Source organism: Dendrobates tinctorius, unplaced genomic scaffold (genome assembly GCF_039654945.1).
Source record: "Dendrobates tinctorius isolate UK_male_01 unplaced genomic scaffold, ASM3965494v1 ptg000129l, whole genome shotgun sequence".
NCBI classification, from domain to species: Eukaryota; Metazoa; Chordata; class Amphibia; order Anura; family Dendrobatidae; genus Dendrobates; species Dendrobates tinctorius.
Window position 1 is genome coordinate 16,393,756 of NW_027361797.1, and position 23,392 is coordinate 16,417,147.

The window sequence follows — 23,392 nt, forward strand, 5'->3', positions numbered from 1 at the left end:
ACTTTTGAGTACAATTGTAGGTGTATCTGCAGAAATATAAAAAAATGGAGTCCAGCAAATTACACCACAAAGCAAACTTTTTCTAAGTTCTTTTAAAAGCATAAATTCAAAAATAAAATCATTAAAAACAAGTCCATACAGTTGTCATCACAAAACAATCAAATCAAATCAAATTCAATCAAATTTATTTATTATCGCCAAGTACATATTACATATATACAAGGAATTCTTTGTGGCAAAGAGGCAACATAATATATAACAACAGATACAACAAGTAACATCTAACAAGACAGATACAGTATATAGTCTACACATGACGATTTAATTGTTGAACAGAGAGTGGATAGAAGCTGTTCATATGGCGGTTAGTGCTGCATTTGGGGACTCTGAAGCGACGTCCTGAAGGGAGTAGTTGGAATGAGGAGTGTCCCGGGTGAGAGGGATCGGATGACATTTTCAATGCGTGGGATCGAATACTCTTATCATAAAGATCCTGGATTTTAGGCAGGGGGGAACCTATAATTCTCTCTGCTGTTCTGAAAGTCCTTTGTAAGCGGAGTTTGTCATGCGCAGTGGCTCCCCCATACCAGACTATCAGAGAGGAACAAATCACAGATCTGATGACAGCATTAAAGAATAAGATCAGCAAATTCTTAGACAAACCATATCTTTTCAGCTGACACAGGAAGAACATCCTCTGTTGTGCTTTTCTTAAAACAGCATCCACGTTTTTCCCCCATTTAAGATCATGAGACATGATAACACCAAGGAATTTGGTCTCTGTGACCCTAAGAACCACTTCGTCATGGATGTAGATTGGAAGTATCTCATGTTGATCTTTCCTAAAATTCACAACCATCTCAGCAGTTTTTTTAGTGTTGAGTACAAGATTATTGGCTTTACACCAGTCACATATTCTTTCCACCTCTCTCCGATACAAGTCTTCAGCATTTCCCCTGATGAAACCAATCAGTGTCATATCATCGGCAAATTTCAAGATTTTTACTGAGTCTGCTGAAGAGATGCAATCATTCGTATAGAGAGAAAACAGTAACGGTGACAAAACACACCCCTGAGGTGCCCCGATGTTTGTGACCAAGGTGTCCGAAGTGAATGGTCCAACTTTTACACTCTGTATCCTGGCTGTCAGGAAGTTATAAATCCACAAGCATAAGTTGAGAGGGACTCCAAGAGCTACCATTTTCTTATGAAGTAAATTCGGATCAATGGTATTGAACGCTGAGCTAAAGTCCATGAAAAACAGCTGTACAACAACTCTTTAAACCAATGAAGGCTAAAAAAAGCTAATAAATACCAGTGGATCCCATGGATTATTAAGTTAGGATCCTGTGACACACAGTTTATTCATCGCTTTTTCAGTGCTTTTAGGATACAACTTTTCCTCCTCATTGATCACTTTAGTCGTAACAGTGCCGGCTCTAGGTTTCCGTGGGCCCAGCACGACAGAGTCTCAGTGGGCCCCTTAAACCTATACTATAATGCATGATGTACAGATACGTCAAAGAAATATAGGTATAGTACAATGCCAAAGATTTCACTTCTTTTATTACATGAGTGATATCTATTGTAAATTCTACAATAGCTCTGAAATCGGACAGTATAGTCATCCATACAATATTATGGCCACGACGTAGTGCTCCATACAGTATAATGAGCTCCATATAGTTCTCCATACAGTATTAAGGACACCACACAGTTCTTCAGACAGAATAATGAGCCCCATATATTCCTCCTTACAGTACCATGGGCACCACATAGTGCTCAATATAGAATAATGAGCCCCTCATATTGCTCCATACAGCAAACTTTTTCTAAGTTATTTTAAAAGCATAAATTCAAAAATAAAATAATTAAAAACAAGTCCATACAATTGTCATCACAAAACAGCTGTACAACAACTCTTTAAACCAATAAAGGCTAAAAAAGCAAATAAATACCAGTGGATCCCATGGATTATTAAGTTAGGATCCTGTCACACACAGTTTATTCATTGCTTTTTCAGCCTTCTTAGGATAACAACTTTTCCTCCTCATTGATCACTGATAGTCGTAACAGTGCCGGCTCTAGGTTTTCCTGGGCCCAGGGCGACAGAATCTCAGTGTGCCTCTTAACTAGTGTTGAGCGATACCACCCGATACTGAAAAATATCGGATCGGAATGGATCGGCCGATCTAAAAAAAGTATAGAGTATCGCCGATTCCGATCCCGGAAGTCCCATTCAAGTCAATGGAACAGAAATATCGGAATAAAAAAACCCTTTTTTTCCCTGTAGGTTAATTCTACATGAAGAAAAACAACTAATAATAATGTAGAATGTATTGTGGGAGGTGTAGGAGATATTAAAGCCATAGAGGTTTAGCCCAATCAAATGGAATAGCAGTAATTTTTTTTTTTTTTAAAGACGTTCGTAGTTACAAAGATATTGACTATGTTAAAGTCTTTAATATTTTGTCAGATATGTATGTTTCACTACTTCCATGCTCTTCACCTTCTTTTTTACTTCTCCCACACTTTCTCCTTCATCATCCTCAGCAGCATCTTTTTCATCAACTTCTTCTTCACCTTATTCATCTTCTTCTTCTTCTTCACCTTCTTCCTATTTTTTTTTTTTTTACATTCTTCATATTCTTCTTATTCAACTATTATTCTTCTTCATATTCTACTTCTTCATCTTCTTCCTATTCTTCTTCATCATATTCTTATTTGTGTCAGGCATTCCTGTAGTTATAATCTATAAAAGTTTGAAGATTACACCTTCCGTTCAGCCTGTCACAAAAGATTTACAACAGGATTTGTCCGCGTTCAGTTTGGCCTGCAGCAGCAGGCCTTTTCCAGGGGCAAAACGAGGAGGAACGGACTCACCCCCATACACTGCTTAGTCTTCTTCTGCTTATAAATTAGATATCATTTGCTCAGATTTTTAATCTTATGCTTAATGTTCTTCTGCTTTTGGTTTTTATGCTTCTTGTTCTTCTGTCTCTTGTTGTTCTGCATCTTGGTGGTTGTCTTCAAGTTCTTTGTCCTCTTGGTCATCTTCTTCAGGGTCATCTTTTCGGTATTCTTCTGTGTGGTCTTCAGGGTCATCGTCTTCAGGGTCATTGTCAGGGAGAACCAGAGTGAGAATCAAAAACCATTTCCAAAAGCTTGAACTTGGAAAAGTAGCAGAAGGTACAAGAAGGCTGAGGAACTGCTGAGAACCAGCTGACGGTACTGGAACCCGGATGGGTAGCAGAAGGAACAATAGCAAATGAAACTAGCGAGGACCAGTTGACAGTGCTGGAACCCGGAGGGGCAGAAGAAGGAACAAGAGCCAATGGCACAACTGTGGACCAGCTGACGGTGCTGGAACACGGTTACTAAGCAGGAGGTACCTGTGCTACAAAGCACTACCAAGGACCAGCAGACGTTGCTGGAACTCGGATACCAAGAAGGAGGCACCTAGGCCAAAGGCTCTGCCGAGAACCAGCTGACGGTGCTGGAACCCGGATGGGTAGCAGAAGGTACCCATAATCAACAAAGTTGCAAGGCCGCGAGCAGGATGCAGTTACCGAATCCCACAGTCCAACAGGGGGTGCTTGTCCTATTGGCACTACGGAACCAGCCTTTAGTACCAGAACTCGCAGCCCACAAAGGAAGCACCGAAACTGCAGGCACCATAGACTCGGCTAACCCAACTGCAACACGACAGGACAACGTATTGGTGGCAAAGTGACATTGACACTACCCAGAAACAGCAGGCGTGCTGGAACCAGGCTGGGCAGGAGGGAGTACCCGTGCCAAAGACACTGCCGAGAACCAGCTGGCGGTGCTGGAACCCGGATGGGTAGCAGAAGGAACAAGAGCCAATGGCACAACTGTGGACCAGCTGACGGTGCTGGAACATGGTTTCTAAGCAGGAGGTACCAGTGCGTTAAAACACAACCAAGAGCCAGCAGACGTTGCTGGAACTCGGACACCGAGAAGGAGGCACCTCGGCCAAAGGCTCTGCCGAGAAACAGCTGACGGTGCTGGAACCCGGCTGGGCAGGAGTACCCATGCCAAAGACATTGCCGAGAACCAGCTGATGGTGCTGGAACCCGGATGGGTAGCAGAAGGTACCCATAATCAACAAAGTTGCTGTGACGGACTCAGCTCCAGCTGAGCCCATTTTTTGAGTGGACCCTCTGGGTCGTGGCACCCACCCACCGAGAGCGAGCTGACCTTGTGAGAATCCACCCCCTATACAGGGAGTGTCAGGGGCAAGACCAAGGGGGTGAGCCACCACGACTGCTGGGACCAGACGGCCAGCTCAGGGGACACTAGACTAGTGTCTGACGACAAGGACGAGCAGGAAGCAAGACGAGACTAGACGTAGGTGCAAGGTATCTTCATTAGAATAACACAGGATCACATACAGAGTAAACAAGCAAAACGTGCAAGGTGCGCGCGTGGGCTCGCCAAGGTCCATAACATGGTACATGCCAGGTGGCACGCCTAGGCACAGGTAATGGCATGATGGCATCGGACTCCGGACTGCTGGCAAACCGACAGGGTCCAGGAATCAGGCTGCGGACGTCAGCTCCGGACATCAGGCCGTAGTCATCTGGTTCCGGACCTCTGGCAACGGTCGGCAGGTTCCGGGCATCCGGCAGGCAAACCAGTGTTCAGGCAAGGAGGCACGACAGATATCCAAGCAGGGTGCGTGTTTAGGGAACACGCCAAGGTCCAAGGCTAGGTGCGTGTGTAGGGGACACGCCAGGGTTCAAGGCTAAGTGCGTGTGTAGGGGACACGCCAGGGTTCAAGGCTAGGTGCAAGGCAAGGTGCGTGTGTAGGGGACACGCCAGGGTTCAAAGCGAGGTGCGTGTGTAGGGGACACGCCAAGGTTCAAAAACGAGACAGGGTGCATGTGTAGAGCCACACCAAAGCATAGGATAAGAAAGAGTGCGTGTAGAGACACGCCAAGGCACAAGGTATAAGACAGAGTGCGTGTAGAGACACGCCAAGGCACAAGACAGGGTGCGTGTGTAGAGCCACGCCAGGGTCCAAGGTACAAGACAGAGTGCGTGTAGAGACATGCCAAGGTTCAAGGCAGGGTGCGTGCTAAGAGCCACGCCAGGGTTCAAGGCAGGGCTGCGTGCTAGGAGCCACGCAGAGACGCACACCTCACTGGCCAATGCACACGGCTGTAACGCCAGCACGAGGCATGACTAAGGCACAGGAGGCGGGCAAAGGAACCTTCGTGCTAGGAACCACGCCAGGTTCAGGGCAGGGTGCGTGCTAGGAGCCACGCCAGGGTTCAAGGCATGGTGCGTGCTAGGAGCCATGCCAGGGCACAAGGAAGGGCTGCGTGCTAGGAGCCACGCAGGGGGCAAGCCACACTGGCCAGTGCACACGGCTGTACACAAACACGTGGCACTTACCACGGCACAGGAGATGGCCAAGGGGAACCCATACCGGGGTTCAATGCAAGGACAAGGCAGGGAGCAAGGCAAGGAACACAAGCAGAAACAGAGCCAGGTCAGAGCGAGGACAGAGTCTAGCAGCGGAGCGTAGGCAGAAGCCCAAAGCCGGGCCAAGGGAAGACCTTGGGACTAGACATAGAAACGAGCACTAAGGAGAGGAGAAATGGTGCGTGTGCCAGGGAGCACTACAGAGCACCATAGGAGAGAGCGAAGCAGAGCAAGCAAAGACTGAGACCATAGGGAGGAACACAAAGCAAGGAATAGCAAGGAAGAGAACACAGGGAGGACTACAAGTCAAAGCATAGCAAAAGCAAGACATGGCAAAACAGGCGAGGCAGAGAACACAGGAAGGACTACAAGTCAAAGCATAGCTAAGGCGAGACATAGCAAAACAGACTAAGACAAAGAACAGCAGAAGGACTACAAGGCAAAGCAAGGCAAAGACAAACATGGCACGAGAGACAACACAAGACAAGAGGCGGAATACGAGCACGGAGCGTGTGCAGAGATGCACTACAGAGCAAAGTGCAAGGGCACAGAATAGAGGGAGCAAGCCCACAGACCCAGAGCCTTGCAGGGAAGCAACACAATAATCAGGCCCTGAGCATAGGAAAAGGCGGCCTGATATAGGGCATAGCACCTCCTCCTCCAGGTCAGGACCAGGGGAGCACTTCCGGGATTCTAGACATGACGAGATGATAGCAGAACCAGACAGTGCAGGATCTTAGGAAACATCACATGATCAGGGTTTCAGACATGACGAGATGATCACCGAACCAACCAGTGCAGGATCCTAGGAAGAACACATGATCCGGGATTCTAGACATGACGAGATGAATGCAGAATCAGACAGTGCAGGATCTTAAGAAACATCACATGATCAAGGACTCCAGACATGACGAAAAGATCACAGAAGGCAGAGCAGAAACGCAGGCATCCTGCAGCTCAGACATGAGGTGAGTCTGCACACTGCTCTAGGGAACATGCAGGACAGCAGACAAAACATGTGCATGCACATCGCTCCAGGAGTTCTTGAGACAAACAGACATGGCGGACGTGACAGTTGCAAGGCCGCGAGCAGGACGCAGTTACCGAATCCCATAGTCCAACAGGGGGTGCTTGTCCTATTGGCACTATGGAACCAGCCTTTAGTACCAGAACCCGCAGCCCACATAGGAAGCACCGAATCTACAGGCACCATAGACTCGGCAAACCCGACCGCAACACGACAGGACAACGTATCGGTGGCAAAGTGACGTTGACACTACCCGGAAACAGCAGGCGTGCTGGAAACAGGCTGGGCAGGAGGGAGTATCCGTGCCAAAGACACTTCAGAGCAGCAACTGGCGATGTTGGAGCCCAGGGGTCAATCATGCAGCAGGGTGAGGCATACTTGGAGCGAGTTTTATATTGGTTGTACACAACTACTGATTGTAACCGTGCTCCACTTCGGCCTTTGGCTCTACTGTCTCTAGTATTTCCCCTGGCCTCCAACCCCGCCAGTTGCTGCTCTGAAGTGTCATCTGCACAATCCACACTTGTTCCTGGGTTACAGGGGTTCAGTCACGTCAGTTGATTCCATGATGTGTGTCCGGCAAGGTCTCCTGCTCTGTCCACATTCCCACTACTAGTAATGGGAATGGGGACAGAGCAGGAGACATTGCTGGACACAAATCAGGGGATCAACTGACGTGACTGAGCCCCAGTAACACAGGAACAACTGTGGATTGTGCAGACGACACATCAGAGCAGCGACTGGCGGGGTTGAAGGCCAGGGGAAATACTAGAGACAGTAGAGCAAGAGGCCGAAGTGGACCACGGTTAAAAATCAGCAGTAGTGTGACGGTGTAGGCAGCAGGAGACTTTGCCATTCACACATCAGGGGAGCAGCTGGCGTTACTGAACCCCACAGACACTGGAGCGAGTGTTTCTATCTGTGCGGACGGCACTTCCAAGCTACAACTGGCTGTGTTGGAGCCCAGGATCAATGCTCCGAGCAGGCTGAGGCCTACTTGGAGCAAGTAGAAAATAAGATGTTGCGTGATTTTGGAGGCAGCAGGAGACTTTGCCATCCGCACAGCAGGGGAACAGCTGGCGTTACTGAACCCCACAGACACAGGAGCGAGTGTTTCTATCTGTGCGAACGGCACTTCCAAGCTACAACTGGCTGTGTTGGAGCCCAGGGTCAATGCTCCGAGCAGGCTGAGGCCTACTTGGAGCAAGTAGAAAGTAAGATGTTGCGTGATTTTGGAGGCAGCAGGAGACTTTGCCATCCGCACAGCAGGGGAACAGCTGGCGTTACTGAACCCCACAGACACAGGAGCGAGTGTTTCTATCTGTGCGGACAGCACTTCCAAGCTACAACTGGCTGTGTTGGAGCCCAGGATCAATGCTCCGAGCAGGCTGAGGCATACTTGGAGCAAGTAGAAAATAAGATGTTGCGTGATTTTGGAGGCAGCAGGAGACTTTGCCATCCACACAGCAGGGGAACAGCTGGCGTTACTGAACCCCACAGACACAGGAGCGAGCGTTTCTATCTGTGCAGACGACACTTCCAAGCTACAACTGGCTGTGTTGGAGCCCAGGATGAAGCATGCAGCAGGCAGAGGCCAACTTGCAGCTGGTTTTATAGAGGTTGTAGACTACTACTGATTGTAACCTTGCTCCACTATGGCCTCTGGCTCCACTGTCTCTAGTATTTCCCCTGGCCTCAAACCCCGCCAGTTACAGCTCTGAAGTGGCGTCTGCACAATCCACACTTGCTTTTGTGTTACTGTGGCTCAGTCACGTCAGTTGATCTCCTGATGTGTGTCTGGCAAGGTTTCCTGCTCAGTCCTCATTCACACTACTAGTAATGGGAATATGGACAGAGCAGGAGACCTTGCCAGACACACATCAGGGGATCAACTGACGTGACTGAGCTCCAGTAACTCAGGAACAAGTGTGGATTGTGCAGGCACCACTTCAGAGCAGCAACTGGCGGGGTTGGAGGCCGGGGGAAAAACTAGAGACAGTGGAGCCAGAGGCCTAAGTGGAGCAGGGTTAAAAATCAATAGTAGTTTGAATGTGGATGGAGCAGGAGACTTTGCCGTCTACACACCAGGGGACCAGCTGGCGTTACTGAACCCCACTAACACAGGAGCTAGTGTGTTTTTCTCTGGGAAGACGGCACTTCTGAACACCAACTGGCGTTGTTGGAGCCCAGTATGAGACATGGAGCAGGTTGAGGCCTGTTGTTGGCATGTGGAGGCAGCAGGAGACTTTTCCGTCTACACAGCAGGGGAACAGCTGGTGTTACTGAACCCCACTAACACAGGAGCTAGTGTGTTTTTCTCTGGGAAGATGACACTTCTGAACACCAACTGGCGTTGTTGGGGCCCAGGTTGAGGCAGGGAGCAGGCTGAGGCCTGATGTTTTGTGCATGTGGAGTCAGCATGAGACATTGCCGTCTACACTGCAGGGGAGCAGCTGGCGTTACTGAACCCCACTAACACAGGAGCTAGTGTGTTTTTCTCTGGGAAGACGGCACTTCTGAACACCAACTGGCGTTGTTGGAGCCCAGGATGAGGCATGGAGCAGGCTGAGGCCTGATGTTGTTGGCATGTGGAGGCAGCAAGAGACATTGCCGTCTACACAGCAGGGGAACAGCTGGCATTACTGAACCCCACTTACACAGGAGCTAGTGTATTTTTCTCTGTGAAGATGGCACTTCTGAACGCCAACTGGCGTTGTTGGAGCCCAGGATGAGGCATGGAGCAGGCTGAGGCCTGATGTTGTTGGCATGTGGAGGCAGCAGGAGACTTTGCCATCTACACAGCAGGGGAACAGCTGGCATTACTGAACCCCACTAACACAGGAGCTAGTGTGTTTTTCTCTGTGAAGACGGCACTTCTGAACACAAACTGGCGTTGTTGGAGCCCAGGATGAATCATGGAGCAGGCTGAGGCCTGATGTTGTTGGCATGTGGAGGCAGCAGGAGACTTTGCCGTCTACACAGCAGGGGAACAGCTGGCATTACTCAACTCCACTTACACAGGAGCTAGTGTGTTTTTCTCTGTGAAGATGGCACTTCTGAACACCAACTGGCGTTGTTGGAGCCCAGTATGAGGCATGGAGCAGGCTGAGGCCTGATGTTGTTGGCATGTGGAGGCAGCAGGAGACTTTGCCGTCTACACAGCAGGGGAACAGCTGGCATTACTGAACACCACTAACACAGGAGCTAGTGTGTTTTTCTCTGTGAAGACGGCACTTCTGAACACCAACTGGCTGTGTTGGAGCCCAGGATGAAGCATGCAGCAGGCAGAGGCCAACTTGCAGCTGGTTTTATAGAGGTTGTAGACTACTACTGATTGTAACCTTGCTCCACTATGGCCTCTGGCTCCACTGTCTCTAGTATTTCCCCTGGCCTCAAACCCCGCCAGTTACAGCTCTGAAGTGGCGTCTGCACAATCCACACTTGCTTTTGTGTTACTGTGGCTCAGTCACGTCAGTTGATCTCCTGATGTGTGTCTGGCAAGGTTTCCTGCTCAGTCCTCATTCACACTACTAGTAATGGGAATATGGACAGAGCAGGAGACCTTGCCAGACACACATCAGGGGATCAACTGACGTGACTGAGCTCCAGTAACTCAGGAACAAGTGTGGATTGTGCAGGCACCACTTCAGAGCAGCAACTGGCGGGGTTGGAGGCCGGGGGAAAAACTAGAGACAGTGGAGCCAGAGGCCTAAGTGGAGCAGGGTTAAAAATCAATAGTAGTTTGAATGTGGATGGAGCAGGAGACTTTGCCGTCTACACACCAGGGGACCAGCTGGCGTTACTGAACCCCACTAACACAGGAGCTAGTGTGTTTTTCTCTGGGAAGACGGCACTTCTGAACACCAACTGGCGTTGTTGGAGCCCAGGATGAGGCATGGAGCAGGTTGAGGCCTGATGTTGGCATGTGGAGGCAGCAAGAGACTTTGCCGTCTACACAGCAGGGGAACAGCTGGCATTACTGAACCCCACTAACACAGGAGCTAGTGTGTTTTTCTCTGTGAAGACGGCACTTCTGAACACCAACTGGCGTTGTTGGAGCCCAGGTTGAGGCAGGGAGCAGGCTGAGGCCTGATGTTTTAGGCATGTGGAGTCAGCAGGAGACATTGCCGTCTACACAGCAGGGGAGCAGCTGGCGTTACTGAACCCCACTAACACAGGAGCTAGTGTGTTTTTCTCTGGGAAGACGGCACTTCTGAACACCAACTGGCGTTGTTGGAGCCCAGGATGAGGCATGGAGCAGGCTGAGGCCTGATGTTGTTGGCATGTGGAGGCAGCAAGAGACATTGCCGTCTACACAGCAGGGGAACAGCTGGCATTACTGAACCCCACTTACACAGGAGCTAGTGTATTTTTCTCTGTGAAGATGGCACTTCTGAACGCCAACTGGCGTTGTTGGAGCCCAGGATGAGGCATGGAGCAGGCTGAGGCCTGATGTTGTTGGCATGTGGAGGCAGCAGGAGACTTTGCCATCTACACAGCAGGGGAACAGCTGGCATTACTGAACCCCACTAACACAGGAGCTAGTGTGTTTTTCTCTGTGAAGACGGCACTTCTGAACACAAACTGGCGTTGTTGGAGCCCAGGATGAATCATGGAGCAGGCTGAGGCCTGATGTTGTTGGCATGTGGAGGCAGCAGGAGACTTTGCCATCTACACAGCAGGGGAACAGCTGGCATTACTGAACCCCACTAACACAGGAGCTAGTGTGTTTTTCTCTGTGAAGACGGCACTTCTGAACACAAACTGGCGTTGTTGGAGCCCAGGATGAATCATGGAGCAGGCTGAGGCCTGATGTTGTTGGCATGTGGAGGCAGCAGGAGACTTTGCCATCTACACAGCAGGGGAACAGCTGGCATTACTGAACCCCACTAACACAGGAGCTAGTGTGTTTTTCTCTGTGAAGACGGCACTTCTGAACACAAACTGGCCTTGTTGGAGCCCAGGATGAATCATGGAGCAGGCTGAGGCCTGATGTTGTTGGCATGTGGAGGCAGCAGGAGACTTTGCCGTCTACACAGCAGGGGAACAGCTGGCATTACTGAACCCCACTAACACAGGAGCTAGTGTGTTTTTCTCTGGGAAGACGACACTTCTGAACACCAACTGGCATTGTTGGAGCACAGGTTGAGGCATGGAGCAGGCTGAGGCCTGATGTTTTGGGCATGTGGAGTCAGCAGGAGACATTGCCGTCTACACAGCAGGGGAACAGCTGGTGTTACTGAACCCCACTAACACGGGAGCTAGTGTGTTTTTCTCTGGGAAGATGACACTTCTGAACACCAACTGGCGTTGTTGGGGCCCAGGTTGAGGCAGGGAGCAGGCTGAGGCCTGATGTTTTGGGCATGTGGAGTCAGCATGAGACATTGCCGTCTACACAGCAGGGGAGCAGCTGGCGTTACTGAACCCCACTAACACAGGAGCTAGTGTGTTTTTTCTGGGAAGACTGCACTTCTGAACACCAACTGGCGTTGTTGGAGCCCAGGATGAGGCATGGAGCAGGCTGAGGCCTGATGTTGGCATGTGCAGGCAACAGGAGACATTGCCGTCTACACAGCAGGGGAACAGCTGGCATTACTGAACCCCACTTACACAGGAGCTAGTGTGTTGTTCTCTGTGAAGATGGCACTTCTGAACACCAACTGGCGTTGTTGGAGCCCAGTATGAGACATGGAGCAGGCTGAGGCCTGATGTTTTAGGCATGTGGAGGCAGCAGGAGACTTTGCCGTCTACTCAGCAGGGGAACAGCTGGCATTACTGAACCCCACTTACTCAGGAGCTAGTGTGTTGTTCTCTGTGAAGATGGCACTTCTGAACACCAACTGGCGTTGTTGGAGCCCAGTATGAGACATGGAGCAGGCTGAGGCCTGATGTTGTTGGCATGTGGAGGCAGCAGGAGACTTTTCCGTCTACACAGCAGGGGAACAGCTGGTGTTACTGAACCCCACTAACACAGGAGCTAGTGTGTTTTTCTCTGGGAAGATGACACTTCTGAACACCAACTGGCGTTGTTGGGGCCCAGGTTGAGGCAGGGAGCAGGCTGAGGCCTGATGTTTTGTGCATGTGGAGTCAGCATGAGACATTGCCGTCTACACTGCAGGGGAGCAGCTGGCGTTACTGAACCCCACTAACACAGGAGCTAGTGTGTTTTTCTCTGTGAAGATGGCACTTCTGAACACCAACGGGCGTTGTTGGAGCCCAGGATGAGGCATGGAGCAGGCTGAGGCCTGATGTTGTTGCCATGTGGAGGCAGCAAGAGACATTGCCGTCTACACAGCAGGGGAACAGCTGGCATTACTGAACTCCACTTACACAGGAGCTAGTGTGTTTTTCTCTGTGAAGATGGCACTTCTGAACACCAACTGGCGTTGTTGGAGCCCAGTATGAGGCATGGAGCAGGCTGAGGCCTGATGTTGTTGGCATGTGGAGGCAGCAGGAGACTTTGCCGTCTACACAGCAGGGGAACAGCTGGCATTACTGAACACCACTAACACAGGAGCTAGTGTGTTTTTCTCTGTGAAGACGGCACTTCTGAACACCAACTGGCGTTGTTGGAGCCCAGGATGAATCATGGAGCAGGCTGAGGCCTGATGTTGTTGGCATGTGGAGGCAGCAGGAGACTTTGCCGTCTACACAGCAGGGGAACAGCTGGCATTACTCAACTCCACTTACACAGGAGCTAGTGTGTTTTTCTCTGTGAAGATGGCACTTCTGAACACCAACTGGCGTTGTTGGAGCCCAGTATGAGGCATGGAGCAGGCTGAGGCCTGATGTTGTTGGCATGTGGAGGCAGCAGGAGACTTTGCCGTCTACACAGCAGGGGAACAGCTGGCATTACTGAACACCACTAACACAGGAGCTAGTGTGTTTTTCTCTGTGAAGACGGCACTTCTGAACACCAACTGGCGTTGTTGGAGCCCAGGATGAATCATGGAGCAGGCTGAGGCCTGATGTTGTTGGCATGTGGAGGCAGCAGGAGACTTTGCCGTCTACACAGCAGGGGAACAGCTGGCATTACTGAACCTCACTAACACAGGAGCTAGTGTGTTTTTCTCTGGGAAGACGACACTTCTGAACACCAACTGGCATTGTTGGAGCCCAGGTTGAGGCATGGAGCAGGCTGAGGCCTGATGTTTTGGGCATGTGGAGTCAGCAGGAGACATTGCCGTCTACACAGCAGGGGAGCAGCTGGCGTTACTGAACCCCACTAACACAGGAGCTAGTGTGTTTTTCTCTGGGAAGACTGCACTTCTGAACACCAACTGGCGTTGTTGGAGCCCAGGATGAGGCATGGAGCAGGCTGAGGCCTGATGTTGTTGGCATGTGGAGGCAACAGGAGACATTGCCGTCTACACAGCAGGGGAACAGCTGGCATTACTGAACCCCACTTACACAGGAGCTAGTGTGTTGTTCTCTGTGAAGATGGCACTTCTGAACACCAACTGGCGTTGTTGGAGCCCAGTATGAGACATGGAGCAGGCTGAGGCCTGATGTTGTTGGCATGTGGAGGCAGCAGGAGACTTTGCCGTCTACACAGCAGGGGAACAGCTGGAATTACTGAAACCCACTTACACAGGAGCTAGTGTGTTGTTCTCTGTGAAGATGGCACTTCTGAACACCAACTGGCGTTGTTGGAGCCCAGTATGAGACATGGAGCAGGCTGAGGCCTGATGTTGTTGGCATGTGGAGGCAGCAGGAGACTTTTCCGTCTACACAGCAGGGGAACAGCTGGTGTTACTGAACCCCACTAACACAGGAGCTAGTGTGTTTTTCTCTGGGAAGATGACACTTCTGAACACCAACTGGCGTTGTTGGGGCCCAGGTTGAGGCAGGGAGCAGGCTGAGGCCTGATGTTTTGGGCATGTGGAGTCAGCATGAGACATTGCCGTCTACACAGCAGGGGAGCAGCTGGAGTTACTGAACCCCACTAACACAGGAGCTAGTGTGTTTTTCTCTGGGAAGACGGCACTTCTGAACACCAACTGGCGTTATTGGAGCCCAGGATGAGGCATGGAGCAGGCTGAGGCCTGATGTTGTTGGCATGTGGAGGCAACAGGAGACATTACCGTCTACACAGCAGGGGAACAGCTGGCATTACTGAACCCCACTTACACAGGAGCTATTGTGTTGTTCTCTGTGAAGATGGCACTTCTGAACACCAACAGGCGTTGTTGGAGCCCAGGATGAGACATGGAGCAGGCTGAGGCCTGATGTTGTTGGCATGTGGAGGCAGCAGGAGACTTTGCCGTCTACACAGCAGGGGAACAGCTGGCATTACTGAACCCCACTAACACAGGAGCTAGTGTGTTTTTCTCTGTGAAGACGGCACTTCTGAACACCAACTGGCGTTGTTGGAGCCCAGGATGAATCATGGAGCAGGCTGAGGCCTGATGTTGGCATGTGGAGTCAGCAGGAGACTTTGCCGTCTACACAGCAGGGGAACAGCTGGCATTACTGAACCCCTCTAAGACAGGAGCTAGTGTGTTTTTCTCTGGGAAGACGACACTTCTGAACACCAACTGGCGTTGCTGAAGCCCAGGTTGAGGCATGGAGCAGGCTGAGGCCTGATGTTTTGGGCATGTGGAGTCAGCAGGAGACATTGCCGTCTACACAGCAGGGGAACAGCTGGTGTTACTGAACCCCACTAACACAGGAGCTAGTGTGTTTTTCTCTGGGAAGATGACACTTCTGAACACCAACTGGCGTTGTTGGGGCCCAGGTTGAGGCAGGGAGCAGGCTGAGGCCTGATTTTTTGGGCATGTGGAGTCAGCATGAGACATTTCCGTCTACACAGCAGGGGAGCAGCTGGCGTTACTAAACCCCACTAACACAGGAGCTAGTGTGTTTTTCTCTGGGAAGACGGCACTTCTGAACGCCAACTGGCGTTGTTGGAGCCCAGGATGAATCATGGAGCAGGTTGAGGCCTGATGTTGTTGGCATGTGGAGGCAGCAGGAGACTTTGCCGTCTACACAGCAGGGGAACAGCTGGCATTACTGAACCCCACTAAGACAGGAGCTAGTGTGTTTTTCTCTGTGAAGACGACACTTCTGAACACCAACTGGCGTTGCTGAAGCCCAGGTTGAGGCATGGAGCAGGCTGAGGCCTGATGTTTTAGGCATGTGGAGTCAGCAGGAGACATTGCCGTCTACACAGCAGGGGAACAACTGGCGTTACTGAACCCCACTAACACAGGAGCTAGTGTGTTTTTCTCTGTGAAGACTGCACTTCTGAACACCAACTGGCGTTGTTGGAGCCCAGGATGAGGCATGGAGCAGGCTGAGGCCTGATGTTGTTGGCATGTGGAGGCAGCAGGAGACTTTGCCGTCTACACAGCAGGGGAGCATCTGGCGTTACTGAACCCCACTAACACAGGAGCTAGTGTGTTTTTCTCTGGGAAGACGGCACTTCTGAACACCAACTGACGTTGTTGGAGCCCAGGATGAGGCATGGAGCAGGCTGAGGCCTGATGTTGTTGGCATGTGGAGGCAACAGGAGACATTGCCGTCTACACAGCAGGGGAACAGCTGGCATTACTGAACCCCACTTACACAGGAGCTAGTGTGTTGTTCTCTGTGAAGATGGCACTTCTGAACACCAACTGGCGTTGTTGGAGCCCAGTATGAGACATGGAGCAGGCTGAGGCCCGATGTTGTTGGCATGTGGAGGCAGCAGGAGACTTTGCCGTCTACACAGCAGGGGAACAGCTGGCATTACTGAACCCCACTAACACAGGAGCTAGTGTGTTTTGCTCTGTGAAGACGGCACTTCTGAACACCAACTGGTGTTGTTGGAGCCCAGGATGAATCATGGAGCAGGCTGAGGCCTGATGTTGTTGGCATGTGGAGGCAGCAGGAGACTTTGCCGTCTACACAGCAGGGGAACAGCTGGCATTACTGAACCCCACTAAGACAGGAGCTAGTGTGTTATTCTCTGGGAAGACGACACTTCTGAACACCAACTGGCGTTGCTGAAGCCCAAGTTGAAGCATGGAGCAGCCTGAGGCCTGATGTTTTGGGCATGTGGAGTCAGCAGGAGACATTGCCGTCTACACAGCAGGGGAACAGCTGGTGTTACTGAACCCCACTAACACAGGAGCTAGTGTGTTTTTCTCTGGGAAGATGACACTTCTGAACACCAACTGGCGTTGTTGGGGCCCAGGTTGAGGCAGGGAGCAGGCTGAGGCCTGATGTTTTGTGCATGTGGAGTCAGCATGAGACATTGCCGTCTACACAGCAGGGGAGCAGCTGGCGTTACTGAACCCCACTAACACATGAGCTACTGTGTTTTTCTCTGTGAAGACGGCACTTCTGAACACAAACTGGCGTTGTTGGAGACCAGGATGAGGCATGGAGCAGGCTGAGGCCTGATGTTGTTGGCATGTGGAGGCAGCAGGAGACATTGCCATCTACACAGCAGGGGAACAGCTGGCATTACTGAACCCCACTAACACAGGAGCTAGTGTGTTTTTCTCTGTGAAGATGGCACTTCTGAACACCAACAGGCATTGTTGGAGCTCAGCATGAGGCATCCAGCAGGCGGAGGCCAACTTGAAGCTGGTTTTCTAGAGGTTGTAGACTACAACTGATTGTAACCGTGCTCCACTTAGACCTCTGGCTCCACTGTCTCTAGTATTTCCCCTGGCCTCCAACCCCGCCAGTTACAGCTCTGAAGTGGCGTCAGCACAATCCACACTTGTTCCTGTGTTACTGGGGCTCAGTCCCGTCAGATGATTCCCTGATGTGTGTCTGGCAAGGTCTCCTGCTCTGTCCTCATTTACACTACTAGTGGGAATGTGGACAGAGCAGAAGACCTTGCCGGACACACATCAGGGGATCAACTGACGTGACTGAGCCCAAGTAACACAGGAACAAGTGTGGATTGTGCAGACGCCACTTCAGAGCTGTAACAGGTGGGGTTGGAGGCCAGGGGAAATACTAGAGACAGTGGAGCCAGAGGCCTAAGTGGAGCATGGTTAAAAATCAGTAGGAGTTTTAATGTGGATGGAGCAGAAGACTTTGCTGTCCACACAGCAGGGGAGCAGCTGTCGTTACTGAACCCCACTAACACAGGAGCTAGTGCGACAACTGAGCGACAACTGGCTGTGTTGAAACCCAGGAATTATAGTTCAGGTGGTAGAAACATGAACAAACCAGGAGACCTGGATAAAGTTGCCAACCAATTATTTAGTCGGGAAGAGGACTGGCAAATTCTGGAGAGATCCAGGCCTTGTTCATTTTCAGAAAAGTAAGCCGGTCGACGTTATCAGAAGATAGTCGCGTGCGACGGTGTTATGAATGAGTCACTGGAGGAGGAAAAACAAAAATACAAGCTAAGTCCAGAAAACCGGAGAGGTTGGTAGCTAGCGGATTGCAGACCCCTGATCCTATTCACAACAACTAACAGTAGCCATGGGGTGTTCCTACGGTGGACCTAGACACCTCGTTCACAGCCGGAGAACTAAATAAACCTAAAGAAAGAAAGAGGAAATCTAAACTGCCCCAGAGCAGACCCCAAAGCAATAGACAGCCCCCAACATGTATTGACGGTGAAAACAGATGAAAACACAAACACAGACAGAAAGACAGGCTGAGCAAACGATGGGGCCCTCACTAACTAGATAGGACAGGAAAGAATAGCAACTGTCTGCAATCACGCAAAAACCCTGCCAAAAATAATGTCCAACACGTCTGATAGAAAAGGCCCTGAAGTCACTAGACTTCAAAATCACTATATCAGCACTCAGGTATATTCTGAAAACAGAGCAAAGAGATCAACTGATCAGAAATAAAAAATGGAGTTCAGCCAGTCCCAACCAGGGCTGGCTGAACACAAACACTAAGTAAACCAGACAAAATCTCATGGAACAATAGCAGAGCAAAAACTTAGCTTTAGTAGACAGGACTAAACTGGAGGCCAGAGCTCAGAGCAGAGAGGATCACCAGCAACCCAGCAGGGCGTCGGCGGCCTTATATCCACTCAGAGATTCCGGATGTCCAATCACACTCCACCTGTTCAGATGACAGGTTTTTCCTATCCAAATCAATTTCACTACCTCTTTTCACCAGCAGAGGGAGTTCATCGAACATTAAAGGTGAAGGAGAAATTGAGCTCATAACAGTACCTCCCCCTTGAGAAGGGGTCACCGAACCCTCATCCACGCCACCAGGGCGATCTGGATGGGCCCGATGAAAAGCACGAACCAATCTTTCGGCATGAATATCGGATGCAGAGACCCAAGAATTATCCTCCTGGCCATAACCCTTCCACTTAACCAAATACTGGAGTCTCCGTCTAGCCAGACGAGAATCCAGTATCTTCTCAACCTCATATTCCACATTACCTTCAACCAATACAGGGTCAGGAGGTGCCACCACAGGAACTACTGGCTCAACAAACCTCTTCAACAGAGACTTATGAAACACATTATGGATTTTGAAAGTAACAGGAAGAGCCAATTCAAAAGAGACCGGATTAAGAATCTCCAAAATCTTGTAAGGTCCAATAAATCTAGGTTTAAACTTTGGAGAAGCCACCTTCATAGAGATATTCTTTGATGACAACCAAACCATATCACCCACCTTAAAACGGGGACCAATGGTCCTATGCCGGTTGGAAAACTGCTGGGCCATTTCCTGGGAGAGAGACAACTTATCCACCACTTGGTCCCAAATCTGGTGCATTCTTTCCACCACAGTCTCAACACCTGGGCAGGCAGAAGACTCCACCTGCCCTGAAGAGAATCGAGGATGAAACCCAAAGTTACAAAAAAAAGGTGACATCAAAGTGGCAGAACTAGCTCTATTATTTAAAGCAAATTTGGCCAATGGCAAAAATGAAACCCAATCATCCTGATCAGCAGAAATAAAACATCTCAAATAAGACTCCAAAGTCTGGTTTGTTCTCTCCGTCTGCCCATTGGTCTGAGGGTGAAACGCAGAGGAGAAGGACAACTGAATTCCCAGCTTGGAACAAAAAGTCCTCCAAAATCTAGAAACAAACTGAACTTCTCTGTCAGACACAATGTTCTCAGGAATCCCATGAAAGCGAACCACCTGTTGCAAAAACAAGGGCACCAACTCTGAGGAAGATAGCAACTTAGTGAGTGGTACAAGATGGACCATCTTAGAGAATCTATCACAAATCACCCAAATAACAGTCATTCTCTGAGAGACAGGCATATCAGAAATAAAATCCATTGAAATATGGGTCCATGGCCTCCTGCGCACAGGCAAAGGCATCATAACCCAATAGAGCGATAACAAGGTTTAGACCGGGAGCAAGTCCCACAGGACTACACAAAATTCCAGACATCACGAGACAAGGCGGGCCACCAAAAAGACTGACTCCCCAAATCTCTAGTACCAAAAATACCTGGATGACCAGCCAATGCGGAGCAATGAACTTCAGACATTACTCTCTTCCTCCACTGGTCAGGAACATACAAATTTTCCAATGGGACAACGCTCAGGTTTGTCCTCCTGTAACTCTTCAAGAGCACGTCTCAAATCGGGCGAGATGGCAGAAAGAACTACCCCCCTCACCTAAGATGGTAGCAGGCTTGGTCACAATAGGAGAATCAGCAAAGAAACTCCTAGAGAGGGCGTCTGCCTTGACATTCTTAGTGCCCGGAAGAAAAGAGACCACAAAATCAAAACGTGTGAAAAACAAAGCCCACCTAGCCTGTCTAGGATTCAAGCGTTTGGCCGACTCAAGTTAAATCAAATTCTTGTGGTCAGTAAGGACCACGACTTGATGTTTAGCTCCCTCCAACCAATGTCTCCACTCCTCAAATGCCCATTTCATGGCTAACAGTTCCCGATTCCCCACATCATAGTTGCCTTCGGATGGGGAGAACAATCGGGAAAAGAAAGCACAGGAATTCATTTTAGATGTTACCGGATCTTTTTGGGACAAAACAGCTCCAGCACCAATCTGAGAAGCGTCCACCTCTACCTGAAACGGGAGTGAGACATCAGGTTGCCGCAAAACCGGAGCAGAAGTGAACCTCCGCTTAAGCTCCTGAAAGGAAGAAACAGCCTCTGGAGACCAATTCAGCACATCAGCACCCTTCTTAGTCAAATCAGTCAATGGTTTGGCAATCCCAGAAAAATTAGCTATAAATTTACGATAAAAATTAGTAAAACCCAAAAACTTCTGGAGGGCATTCAAAGAAGTGGGCTGAACCCAATCATAAATGGCCTGTACCTTGGCCGGGTCCATTTCAATAGTTGACGGAGACAAAATAAATCATAAAAATGAAATACTCTGTACACCAAAAAGGCATTTCGATCCCTTAACATACAGGGAATTCTCCCTCAAAATCCGGAACACAGTCCGAACATGTTCCACATGAGAGTCCCAATCCCTGGAAAAGATCAAAATATCACCCAGATAGATGATCAAAAATTTATCCACAAAGTCTCGGAAAATATCATTCATGAAGCACTGGAAGACAGAAGGGGCATTAGTGAACCCAAAAGGCATCATCAGGTACTCAAAATATCCCTCCGGAGTATTAAACGCCGTCTTCCATTCATCCCCATGCTTAATGCGAATAAGATTATACGCCCCCCTGAGGTCAAGCTTGGTAAACCAGCAAGCACCTTTAACTCTGGAGAATAGATCAGAAATCAGGGGTAACGGATACTGATATTTAACAGTAATTTTGTTGAGTGAACGATAGTCAATACAAGGCCTTAATGAACCATCTTTCTTGGCCACGAAAAAAAAAACAGCACCCAAGGGTGAAGAGGATGGTCTAATATGACCCTTCTCCAATGACTCCTTAATATAAGATTGCATAGCCTCATGCTCGGGTACAGATAAATTGAAAAGTCGACCCTTGGGAAATTTACACCCAGGGCTCAGCTCAATTGCACAGTCATAACTCCTATGAGGAGGCCAAGACGCAGACTTATTCCCACTAAATACATCATAAAAATCAGCCAAATAGTCAGGAACATCATGCGACTGGGGAGAGGTGGAGAAAACAGGAGCATCACCAAGTGCACACCGATAACCCCAACTCACCACAGACACAGATTTCCAATCCAAAACTGGATTATGAATTTGCAACCAGGGAAATCCCAGAACAATGGTATCATGCAAATTATGCAACACCAAAAATCTGCAATTTTCTTCATGGTCTGGGGCGACCCGCATTACCACCTGGGTCCAAAACTGAGGTTTATTCTTCTCCAAAGGAGTATCATCAATACCCCTCAAAGGGATAGGCGTCCGCAGAGGTGTCATAGGAAACCCACAATGTTTAGCAAAATCCAAGTCCATCAGGTTCAGAGCCGCTCCTGAATCCACAAAAGCCTTAGCGGAAAATGTGGACAGGGAGCAGATCAGAGTAATTGCCAGAAGAAACTTAGGTTGTACACCACCCACAGCAAATGTGTGTGCAAAACGTTTCTCTCGTTTAGGGCAGACAGAAACAATATGAGAGGCATCTCCACAGAAAAAACACAGCTTATTACTCCATCTGAACTCCTGACGTTGCGCCCTAGACAAAACTCTATCACATTGCATAGGTTCAGACATTTGTTCAACAGGTGGCAACATGTCTCGTGTACTTTTACGTTCACGTAAACGCCGATCGACCTGAATGGCTAATGACATAGAATCGTCAAGACCAGAGGGAACAGGAAATCCCACCATAGTATCTTTTACGGTTTCTGACAAACCCTTCCGAAAGAGAGCTGTCAAGGCACCATCATTCCAGGTGGTAAGGACCGCCCACTTTTGGAATTTTTGACAGTATAACTCTGCAGAATCCTGACCCTGGCTCAATGCCAACAGGGCTTTCTCAGCTTGATCAATACCATTAGGTTCATCATACAACAACCCCAAGGCTTGAAAAAATGCATCCACATTAGTTAGAATAGGATCATCAGGTGTCAAAGAAAACGCCCAATCCAGGGGATCGCCGCGCAGCAAAGAGATGACAATTTTAACCTGCTGCGCAGAGCTCCCCGATGAGTTAGGCTTCAAGGCAAGAAATAATTTACAATTATTCTTAAAATTCAAAAATTTAGACCGATCCTCAAAAAACACATCAGGAGTAGGAATCTTTGGTTCAGCAGCATGTGAATGAGCAAGATACGTGGAAATTCCCCGCACTTCAGCAGCCAGCTGCTCCACACGATCAGACAATTGCTTAATCTCCATTAAGAAAAAATTCCTCCTACGGCCCCAGAGAAAAAGAGGAAAAAATATACATTGAAAAAAAAAATTCTGACGCTTTTTTTTTTTTTTCAATTCTTTCCTGCTATTGAGTACCCTAGAATCTGCGGTATGGCTGGTGATTCTGTTATGAATGAGTCACCGGAGGAGGAAAAAACAAAAATACAAGCTAAGTCCAGAAAACCGGAGAGGTTGGTAGCTAGCGGATTGCAGACCCCTGATCCTATTCACAACAACTAACAGTAGCCGTGGGGTGTTCCTATTGTGGTCCTAGACACCTCGTTCACAGCCGGAGAACTAAATAAACCTAAAGAAAGAAAGGGGATTCTAAACTGCCCCAGAGCAGACCCCAAAGCAATAGACAGCCCCCAACATGTATTGACAGTGAAAACAGATGAAAACACAAACACAGACAGAAAGACAGGCTGAGCAAATGATGGGGCCCTCACTAACTAGATAGGACAGGAAAGAAAGGCAACTGTTTGCAATCACGCAAAAACCCTGCCAAAAATAATGTCCAACACATCTGATAGAAAAGGCCCTGAAGTCACTAGACTTCAAAATCACTATATCAACATTCAGGTATATTCTGAAAACAGAGCAAAGAGATCAACTGATCAGAAACAAAAAATGGAGATCAGCCAGTCCCAACCAGGGCTGGCTGAACACAAAAACTAAGTAAACCAGACAAAATCTCATGGAACGAT